At 21.5% G+C, this 11076-nt stretch overlaps 1 long non-coding RNA gene across 1 annotated transcript in view; it reads right to left on the bottom strand.

Moving 5' to 3' along the window:
• The window catches only part of LOC116185293, a 151462-nt gene that overhangs the window by 8314 nt on the left and 132072 nt on the right, over positions 1-11076 (bottom strand). Inside the window, exon 2 of the long non-coding RNA XR_004150108.1 lies at positions 1187-1371. This is a non-coding gene — a long non-coding RNA (uncharacterized LOC116185293). The remainder of the gene's footprint in view (positions 1-1186; positions 1372-11076) is intronic.

Here is an 11076-nt window from a genome sequence, read left to right as displayed (position 1 = left end):
AATTTATTTGAAAATACATTGAAAAATTTTTTCAAAAATATATTTTTATTTCATAGATTATAGATCATATATTTTATAGATTATTTATTTCATAATTATTTTCAATAATGATATAAAATACTAATATATAATATTACAAATATATAAAATAATATAATATATAAAATATATATAAAAAATAAAAACTATTTTTAAAATTATAAAGTATCGTATAATTTTTTTTTATTATATAATATAAAAAAAAAGCAAATCAAAAAGATTCAAAAGAAATAATAGTGATTCGTTATTCATTATTCAAAATCAAATATAGATATTTGAAAAGATTGAAAAAATTTTATTTACAGTTTCATATATATTTTTAAATCCATTTCTTATTCTATTATATGAAAAAGCAACAGCAGTAACTTATCTTTATTACTTATGAAAGAATAAACATATCTCATATGAAGACATCATTTCATACAAGGAATTACAAATTTGAAATCTTTCAAAATAAAAAGTATTTTTTAAGAAAATTCCAATTCTAATTCATCAATATCTAATATTATTAAATCTTATCCATTAATAATTCCATGACAATATCTTCAAATAGAATTCATACTTTAATAAACTACACATTAATAAATTCTTAATTTCGACTTACCAATATCCAAGTAAAGTATACATAAATTAATATATTTTTGAGACATTTAATATCGATTTTAGAGCACAAAACAAATACAAAAAGTAATATAATGTCAACTGAGGCTTATTTATTAAATTACAAGCAATTTAAGTTATATTATGTATTTATTATGTTGACTTCTAGAATTAATTTTAAATTTTAAAGATACACATTACACATATACATTAACATTCTGTATATTCATATGGCCATGTGAGAATCTTGTCCTGGTTTTTTGTCCTTTAAACTACTAGCCGAGTTACCAGACAATCATGAGAGATCAAAGTGACAACAAGATCTATGATTCGAAATTAGTGGCATGAAGGATGCGCGAAAAAAAAAGAGGCAATACAAGGGAAAGACCGAGAGTACAGAAGAAGAGAATGACAAAGAAATGAAAAAGAAGAAGAAGAAAGAGACAGAAATCGACGGTGGCGGATAGAAGCGAGCACTGCATACAGAGAATCGAGCCACTGTCTGGAGCAACTGGAAAAATTGCCTCTGAATCACTGTACAGCCTACCTGCTGCCTTATTGAGGAACCCGCTCCTTTAGCCGTTCTTTTAGCTTGTGCAGTCAGGAGTATAAATAGCACTCTTTAAGAATACTGGAGACACTGACTCGCATCCATGCATCACTTCTGCGCCACTTCTACATCGCATGCGTGCATATATAGGCAGTGTGATATACCAGACATCAGATCGCGGCCTGAATACAAGGAATAGGCAAATATAAAGTTAGTTGAAACGAAGGAGATTATATAGTGGATTATATGTATTATAGACAATATTTGTCTATATTGTTTAAGAATAAATAAAAAAGAACTTTATGAATAAGTTATGATGCTTATTTATAAATAAGTTTGCAAGATGATACAACGGTAAGAAACGACGATTAAAGAAAAATTATTTGAAAGTAATAATTATATAATAGTAATAAGAATATAATAATAATAGCAATAAGAATATTATTAATAACATATTATTAATAATTTTGAATTATGACTTTGAGAAATATCTTTTTGATAATTGTTTTTAATTGAATTAAATTTTCAAAGCATTTGTCTTGAATGAATTTTGCAATGAAGATCATTGTGAAGATTTTAACTTACAAGAATCTGACAATATTCTATATGAAATATGAAATATTTATGAAGATTTTCTGTATACTAAAAATAAAATAATAAAAAAAAAGCAAAAAAAAAAAAAAAAGAGCTAGGGTAGAATTAGAATTAGATTTAAAGTTGGAGTTTTGTTATAATAAGTTTATATGGCTTAGGAATTCAATTTGAATTAGGTTAAAATTTAACTTAGAATTGAATCTGAATTGATGGAATTATATTATAGTTTGGTTGAAGTTAAATTAGATATCGATTTTAGTTGCAATTCGAATCCAAATTTGATGGATATGTTCCATTTAATAATTAAAAAAATAATAAAAAAATATTTTATTTAAGCATTGAATAATTTCTGTAATTGTTGTGTACAATTTTTAATAAACAAAGAACATTTATTATTTCTAATTTAATATTTTCAAACAAACTTTAATATATTAATATATATTTTCTTACAAGAATAATCAAATTTTAAGCATCTCGAAAGTGAAAATACATACATCTTTATAAAATGAGTGACGAGAATTTCTTATTAAAAATGTCCAATAAATATATTTTTATGAAATATATCTTTATGAAATTTATTTTGAAATATCATTTATATTGTATATCGAATTTATACTAAGATCTTCGAACTTTTTTTTTTCTTCCAAATCGTTCCTTTTTAATTTTGATCAAACAACGAAAGTTAAAATAGCGCTTGCACAGTTCTTTCAAGACAAAGAAGTAGGCGTATTTATCGATGCAATAATATAGCGAGTTCGGAGTCTCCACTAACTCGGCGCGAGAAAAAAAGCTTTTAGCTCGTGTGCCAAGCTGAACGATAGAACGACGACGACAAAAACTGCCACTTTCGTGTCCTTGCGGTACACCTTGGGCCTCGAGGGTAGGATAACAGCATTTCCCAGTAAGACTAGTACTGGTGGAGACCCTGGATCACGGCCCACGTTCACGACTCACTGTCGTCTACCAACACCTACTTCTCATCCTTCTAGCCAGTGAACGTACCAGGAAGAACTTTCTATGGCCTAAGATCAGAGCTAAGATTGAATCAGTATAGTATTCATTTGACTAAAGATTTGTTTATTTATTAGATATTGCATTGAAAAATATCGATATCGCATTTATTGTGTTTCATTGAATAAGAAATTGATCTTGAATTTATAAATTATATTTCGCATAATATTTATCGAGATTATATTTATTTTAAAAATAATTTCAATATTCTTACAAATAATATTTATAAAAGTTTAAGATTTTTCCTTATTAAAAATATGTTAAATAGTTTCCAAATTTATTTTTAATTTTAATTAAATAATTCATTTGATTTTGCAAAAATAGAATGAAAATTGATCAATTTTTCATCTATTTATTAATTTCTCAATCTTTTAATTGTCGACTGTTCTATCAAATTATTTGACTTATTTAATTTACTTATAATATATTTCATTTTACTATTGTATCATAAAAAATTAAAAAGTTGTCAATAAATATTTCATTGATGTTGTAATACTTGTGTATTAAAAAATGCTTTATTTTTTATCATAAAAGTTAAAAATATTAAAATATAAATTATTTAAAAAACATAAAAATCTCTTGTAATTTAATTAATTTTTTTGTTACATAATATGTACTAATTACTTTCTATAGCTTAACATGATATAGTATGTTCTAGATTTTAAATATCTACATGTGATTATTAGTAGTACAGTAGTACAGTAAATATTAGAAATAAAAAAAATATTTTAAATGAAAATTATATAGAGTAGATATCGTAATAATTTTGAATTTGAAATAAAATTGTAAATAATAAAAACTTTATGAAAATCATTTATATTTTTAAATGTTTTTTATTACATATTTTAAATCTATTATGATGTATAAAATCCGATTGAATTATTTCTTCAAAATATAATACTAATATCTATAACACGTAAACTTTGAAAATTAATAATTAACTTCAAAACTTATACATATATATATGATATTTTGAATATCTGTTCGATATTAGTTACAAGAATATAGCATTTTGACAAAATAAATTATTTTATTCATATTTTTAAATAATAATGCATTTTTATTCATTATTTTCATCGCAATTTCTTTAATAAATAAAGAGACGAATCACTTGGATAGTTTTTTCTATATATGGAATATTTTAAAAGTACAAACGTGGGACTATGTAAAGCTCTTAAAGTCCTTGATATTCATATCCATAGGTTGATAAGATTACGATGTGAGCTCAATATGAGGAATTATGGCTGGTTGACATTTTAGTCAAGCAAACTTGGGGTTACAAATATACGAAAGAACGAAAAACATTGGTTGCGTATTTACGAGCGATTAATCAAGTCTATCTGAATACTAAGAACTATGTTTCTTACATTAATATTCTTTATTTATGTGACTGATCAATCAAAATTTTCGAAGAAATCCCTTTAACCAATCGAAGCTAAATATTATTTCCGAAATTACGTGATTTACGTTTAATTATCGTTCATAGCAAAATTGCGAATTAGATTCAAGAAATTTCAATATACTTTTTTAAATTATGTATTTAATATGAAATTTCTTCTGTATAATCTTTAGATATTTATTATTTTTAATACGAAATTGAATATATGAACATCAGCTTGAATATATTTAATTGTATAAGATAATAATAAATGAGATATATATATAATTATAAGAATCTGATTTTCTAAAATAAAAAATTAGGAAATTTTCGTATTTCTTAAACAAATTTGAAATTATACAATGATTTCAATTCTTTCTAATTTTATGCAGATTACATTATATTACAATTCAAATTTTATAAAAAAATCCCTAATGTCGATATTGAAAAATAATTGATTTGATATAAAATGAATTAGAATTTTCTTTTTAAACTTTGATATCTAAATTTCGAAAGACTTCAAAATCATTACTTATAATATATATTCTGATTACTTAGATTTGTTTATGTTGCTATAATGATAATATATTTTCATTAAATTTCAATATCTCAATATTTAAAATATTTAAACATTGAAAATAATATTAAATTAAATCTTTGTAAAAATAATACATTGTCATAAGATAAAAGTTATTTTAAATTAGAATGATTAGTATTAATTTATTGGACAAATTGCTTTATTAATTTCATTAGAGATTAGCAATACTTGTAACATTTCGCAATAAATACGAACACGAATTTTATTACAATTCAATCACACCTTTCTCTCTCTCTTTCTCTCTCTCTCTCTCTCTCTCTCTCTCTCTCTGTTTATTCTATATCCGATTTGTTCGTACGTGATGCGATTATTAATACCAAGACTGGAATAAATTTATGTATATATTAATGTTGACTGCAATCGATAATCGAACTAGTCGTTATATCTAGTCATTATATCGAACTAGGTATTCCATTTTGTTATTCGATTCGGTACGAATGAATCTAATAATAAATTAGGCAAAATTGATATTAAATAAATCAAGAAAAATTGTTTTGAAAAAATAATTGTAAATTAAATTAAATAATTTAGAAAAAATTTATAGAATCTTAATTTTAATATTAAAAATTTATAGAAATTTATATAGTTTTACAAAAAATCAAATTGAAAATTATATGAAATCATTGAAATAAAAAAGATTAATAAAGAATTGATAAATCAAATTAAATCAATTAATTAAATCAAATAAAAATTCTAATATATTAGATAATATATTAATATAATTATTTATTAATATAATTATTTATTAATATAATTAATAATTAATTAATAATATACATATATAACAATAAGTTAATTAAATATAATTTTAAAAATATAATTTTATGTTATAAGTTCAAAAAGAAAAGAAAAAAGAAATAAACATTTGGTCAAATGAATTAAACTATAACAAGCTAATTAAATCAAACAAATTGGATTCGATAAAAAAACAAAAAAAATAAAAATTAAAAGTATGTAATTTATCAAATAAATTATTCTACATATATGTATATATGTATATGAACATATTAAATGATATATAAAATTTTATTTTACATAAATACTACTCTCTAACATATTTGATTAATTTTAAACAATGTTCTATAATCAGCCATTATTTTGCAGTATAGAAAAATTAATTTCGCTCAAATTATAATAAATTTAAATTTATTTTTATCTACAAACAAAATCTATTCTGTTTTTTTTTTTTCCTTTTCAAATTTTGATATTTTCTAATTGATATGTCGTATGAAACAATGAAGATAATTAGCATTTATATCTTTTTATGTAAGTACATAAAAAGAAATGTTTTGCTTTTTAGAAATAAATGAAATGCACTATATCTTGATTATTTTTAAATGAATTTATTCGCTCATTGAATATTGAAACATTTCAAATTATACCACTGAATGTACAAATGATTTACATATGATTCATATAATAATATAATATTAAGTAATATTAAATAATATATCATAATCTCATAAATAATATAGTTAAGATTTTTGATAATTGTATCAAACAAAGTTTATCGTCAATCAATTTTGGTGCATCGATTGCATCTTACGAGTAGCCCATCTATGTAGCCTAAAGCATTAGAAAATTATGATAGTAAAATCGATGCGACTGCAGTCGAGTGTGAACAAATGAGAACATTATTAGATAATAAAATGCGGCATGCATGTCTACGCTACGTACGGACGCATAGCCTATGGATGAATGTGAAGACACATTCACTGATTATTTCGTTCATACTATTAAATAAAGGATACAATCTGTAATGAAAATATTTTAATAATAAGAATAAAGAATACAATTACAATGATTGAAAATAGATTACGTACAATAAATACATATGTTGTAATTCATATAAATTCTCATTTCATTCAAAAAATGTAACTTTTTTTAGTTATTGAATAAATGAATTATAATATAAAAAAGTAAGCGGAAAAATTGAAAAAAAGTTTCGTAGATAAGAAATAAATCATCGGATATCATTTCAAAAATATCTATTTATCAGTAGAGCTATATCTAAGAATTACGAGAAATAAACAATTAATTTTATATAAAACAGGATTCTTATTTTCTTTTTATTTCTCGAATATATCTGAATTAAATAAGAATTGATATTCAATTGAAATTAATATCATGCAAATATTCAAATATTCACTTAATTTAGATTTGAATATCTACAGAATTTAATTAATCAAATTCATTATATTAATTAATATTTACTTAAATTTTATTTCTTTAATCTAAATGCAAATGCATAAAAAAAGCTTTATATTTAAAAATTACAGAAAAAATTATCCGAATATTTAATATATTTGATATATCAATATATATATAATGTATCATATATTTATAATATAAAAAATATATATAATACATATTTTTGAATTGAAAATTAAGTTAAATAAAAAGTAAAAAAAATGCAAGTTGTCAAATAGCTATTAACAATAATAAAAATTTTAATTTAAAAAATTATTATAAAATAAATGCAAGAAATGATAAAGAATAAGATATCTGATTGATATATTATAAATATGCTTGAAATATTATTCATATATACGATTCAGTTTTTCATTGTAACATTGGTATCAATTTAATATGTTTAATAAATAAAAAATTAATATAACAAAATAAATGGCTAAATTTTTATTAAAAATAACAAAATAAAATTTATGTAATATAGATATACATTAAGATATACATAAGATAGCAAGTGTTAAAAAATAATAGAAATGAATAAAGTTTCAAAAAATTTTAAGAAAATTTTCAGGAAAAAATAGCGAATATTATTTCTAAAAATTTTTAGATTCATAAAAACTTATTATATTTTCACAAAGAATATGAAGAATGTTTAATATTTTTGTAATCGAATATTATTTATTATAAATACTAACTATAATATAATAAATGATGTTGTCCAATATTAATTATTATATATAATTTGTGTCAAATCTGTAATGAAAATATTTAGTATTGCAAACGTTTAGTATTCGAAATGTATTTAGATTTTCATAGTGTTAAAGCTAAAAATATATAAAAATATTAAATATATTTAAAAAATTACTCATTTTAAAACTTTTTCAAATATAAATTTTTATATTCTAATAATTTCTAAAATATTTTCTAAAAAGAAATTGTATAATTCTTTTGTTCCAGAATATTAAAGAAAAGCTTAAAGAAAAGCTATTACATTCTGGCAAAGAAAACATTCTTAAATATTCGTATATATTTCCGATTATAATTTCACGATAGATGCGACGAAGCTTTATACATTTCTTAGCGTGACATTATTTTGTCACTTAGGGATGCAAGTTCTATGGCGTAAAACCGTGGCAGCAATGGCAGGAATGCTACACGCATTGCCATTAAGTTGCTATTGTTCCGCAACTGTGCAACGGTTCATCCATAATCTTACGTGCTATCCGTGAATACAGTTATAGCCTTCGGGATATATGTAGTCTTTGCAGTTGCTATGGTGGACTATTGATCATGGAGATGATCTCCTACTACGTGCCGAGACAAGTCGTGCGACCGATACATGCATGATTCGACGGAAGATAGACAGGTGTTCGCGAAAAAGTCATGATTTCGAGTTTGCACGTCATTCAACCACGTGTGCAACAGAATGCTCTTCTCGCGGTTTCCACGCTTTTTCCTAGGGATAATATTCGCATATCATGATCAAGATCAAGAACTCCATTGCCAACGCTGTCCTGCTTCTTGAGGAATAAAAATTTTTTTTGAAATAATTATACGTTATATTATAACATTCGCGATTCGATGCGAAAATCTGTAATTTACACTTTATTAGATAACTGAAAAAATTCTGTCATTTATTTTGTGATAGAAAAATGCAATGCTATTCAAATAGTTATAATTATATATATTAATATCTAGCTAAAAAAAAAGTATTTAACTAATTTAATTAATGTCATCTTAATTTTCTATTAATTGATATTATTTTTTTATTGGAAATTAATTTTAAAAATAAAAAAATGATTATTAAAATTATGATATGTGTTAAAATTATATATTCATTATTATTTTCATTATTATTTAATTCAATCTTACTATGTTCATATGTACATTATTTATTCATGACTATGTTCAATTACATTGTTATGAATTTGAGGAACATTCCTAAAAAAATTGTTATAAGATTTAGGAATAAAATCCAATTTTTTTAATTCTTATTTTTTTCTGATGTTTTTCTTTCAGATTATCATATATGTTTTTTTTTTAATTTATATTTTTTTTTAAAATCTGTATAATTTTAAAATTAAAAATAGAAAATCTTAAAAAAGAGTTTCATTTCCCGAAATTATGGTTTTTTTAAAAAATCGATTCATAATTTTTTTTCTTATTAGATAGAAGAAAAAAAGTTATTTTAATAGATAAAAATTCATTTATACAGTTCTTGCTTTTCAGTATAAAAAAAAACAAAAAAATTTTTTTACTTATTTAATAATTTATTAATGTATATGATAAAAAGAATCTAAAGATATTATTGTTTAAAATAAATAATATTGTTTAAAATAAGTTAAAAAAAAGAGTTTGGAAATATTTTATATATAATAATTATAGTTTTTAATATAAGTCATATTCTTTATTTATTTGATGTGATCTAGCTAAAAAAAAAGTATTTAACTAATTTAATTAATATCATCTTAATTTTCTATTGATTGATATTATTTTTTTATTGGAAATTAATTTTAAAAATAAAAAAATGATTGTTATATTAATAATCTCTGAATTAATTTTCAATGAATAAAAATAATGATGAATAATAATTTTAAATTTGAATGAAAACGGAATTCAAATTCTAATTATAAGATGTAATATTACAAATTAATTATGTTAAAATTAATTCGAAATTAATTTTTTCAATTAATCCAGTTTCTCAAATGCAAATTAAAAATTTTTTTTCTAACTTTAATTCTATTCATTATAATTTCTTACATGACTTCAGTTCTTCGATTTAATCTCAAATATGTGATCAGGAAACACGTTGAGTGTCGAAATGTCATTAATCCTTTTGTCACTAGAAATTATCAATTCCTAAGGCAATGTACTCGATTACCTAATACTTTCGTAATGCTTCTTAAGAAGTATGGGATTACAACAAAAATCCATGTAAGTACACTTTACCGCCAGATAATTCTAATTCCGCAATGGACATTGATGAATCATTAACACACATGAATATCATTAACCAACCAATTATTTATGTGTATGCGATGATGTCAAACTCTTGAGTTATTAGCCAGTGCAATTTTTCTTTCTTTTTTTTCATATATTTTTCCCACATTTTTCTATCTTTTAATTCAATCTTTTATATAAACGAAAACATGAAAATATAATAATTACCTTTGATTCTCTACACAATTCTTCATTCCTTTTATAATTCACTTAATTCTCAACTGATATTTATATATATATGATATCAATACTATTATATTTTATATATATATGTAATATTATAGTATATATTTATAAATATACTATATAATAATATATTGTATATTAATTTGTAATTCAATTTAACGATATATAATAATTTTAAATTAATAATTCTTTGTTCTTTGAATAATCTTTGATTTTTCATTTTTCATAAAATCTAAAATAAAACTTATCTAAAATCGAAGATAAAGAAATTTAATTTTTGATTACAGAAATATTTACTTATTTTTATTATATTTTATTTTTTTATACTTTTGTCTTTTATAGTTATCTGAATGATGATTTTATTTTCATTATGTTATACATATTATTTTGATTATTAATTAAAATATGTATATTTGTATATTTTAAAGTTCCTAATCGAGAAACTTAAAAAAATTTCATATTCAATTTCAATTGTTTTTTTTTATGTTCAATCAAAATGAATTATTAATTTCACAAAACAATAAACAAAAAGTAAAAAAAATGTGTACAATTAATGTGTAAATAATAATTATTCTTTGAGTGCACTTATTTTACTTTAATTCAAATTATATTTGATATTTGAAATTTTTTTATTATTTGATTATTGTAATGTGTTAGGAAAAATATACTTCGCTAATACATGAAAAAATTAATTCCGTAAAAAAAAAATAAATATATAAATATAAAATGAAAAAAAAAGGTTAAAAAAATTTTAATATTAAATTTTTGCTAAAAAAGAATTTTAATGATTTTAATAAATTTTAAATAAATACACGATATATATATATGTATATACGATATACATAATTCTTTCGGAATTGAATAATATCGATATTAATTTTAAATACAATTCAAATCATGTTATATCGTGATTTTATATATTATAGAAAT

Source organism: Apis dorsata, unplaced genomic scaffold (genome assembly GCF_000469605.1).
Source record: "Apis dorsata unplaced genomic scaffold, Apis dorsata 1.3 scaffold_14, whole genome shotgun sequence".
Classification (NCBI taxonomy): Eukaryota; Metazoa; Arthropoda; class Insecta; order Hymenoptera; family Apidae; genus Apis; species Apis dorsata.
Note: the sequence above shows the minus strand (reverse complement) of the source record. Positions and strands in the feature narration are given on the sequence as shown.